Source organism: Enhydra lutris, unplaced genomic scaffold (assembly GCF_002288905.1).
Source record: "Enhydra lutris kenyoni isolate GAN:26980312 unplaced genomic scaffold, ASM228890v2 scaffoldscaffold70, whole genome shotgun sequence".
In the NCBI taxonomy this organism is placed as follows: Eukaryota; Metazoa; Chordata; class Mammalia; order Carnivora; family Mustelidae; genus Enhydra; species Enhydra lutris.
Window position 1 is genome coordinate 7,587,392 of NW_019154154.1, and position 1,249 is coordinate 7,588,640.

The following is a 1,249-nucleotide window of genomic DNA, read 5'->3' on the forward strand; positions in this document are numbered from 1 at the left end:
CCCACGGTGGGGACACTACCATGGGCCACATCCGCCTAGAAGAACTCTGTGCTCCCAGTGTCCACTTGAAGCTTCTCAGTCTGGGGAAGGACACAGAGAGACAGTTGACTCGATGCTGCCCTACTGTCCTACTATTCCATGTCCTGAGGATAAGTCACTAAACCAGTGGACAGTTTCCCATTTCCATTCTCCTTCCAGGTTCCCACACTGCTGCTGACTTTCAACACTTTTATATTTCCAGATGTCAGCTGTGGTTTTCTGAGCAAGGGAATGTCCTACTCCTGGTGTAACGAGAACTTAGGGAGTGCTCCAACACAGGCATAGTTGAGCTCTGGGATTCTTTGTGCAGGGGCCCTGGAATTAGCATTTTTCTGTGTGGGACCGGATTTCTGGGGGCCTTAAGCTCCACAGCACAGCAGTCAGCTGACAGGGAGGGTGAGGGAGGGCAAGTGTGCACTCTGGTTCCTGAAGCTGCCAAACCTTGGCTGCTTGTGGCCAATAGTGCAGGGTGATGTCTCCCAGCCTGACCCTGGACACCCAACCCTGAGCTCTGCCTCCTCTACATCGCCTGGCAGGTTGACCAGAATTGCCTGGGGATGGAAAGTTGGTTGGGGTTGGGGCGCCTGGCTGGCTCAGTCCTTTAAGCATCTGCCTTGAGCTCAGGTCATCATCTCATGGTCCTAGGGAATGTAGGTCCCGAGTCATACATTGGGCTACCTGCTCAGTGGGGAGTGTGCTGCTCCATCTGACCTTCCCCCTCTCATGCTCTGCCTCTCTGCATCTCTCAAATGAAGAAGTAAAATCTTGAAAAAAATGTTGGTGGGGGTGCTCACTCCCCTTGCCCCTGCATTTGGCCTTTGCTGCTTGGTACTCTAACACTTAACAGTATTTAATAATCAAGAACATTGGGATTGAAACCGACTATGGCTATAGGGATTTTCAGGGCAAGACTTACTCTTTGTCATAGACAGAGTAAGGAAATGGGTTTATGACAGCATTAGAATCTTTGGATGTCCATAAGTAGGCTTTTTGTAGCTGGAAGGGACATCCTCAGGAAGAGGTCCCATTTTGGTCTCCACCCTTGTCACATTTGGCCACCAGGGGGCAATCACCCCAGACGGAGCTTCACTAGGCCACCCTTCAACCTGATCCTGCTTTCTGTTTCCTTTCAGCCACAGCTGCTGTTCCATCACATCAGATGGAAATCCGAGCAAAGCCTCTCTAGCAGGTGGTTCTGCAAAACCTAGAG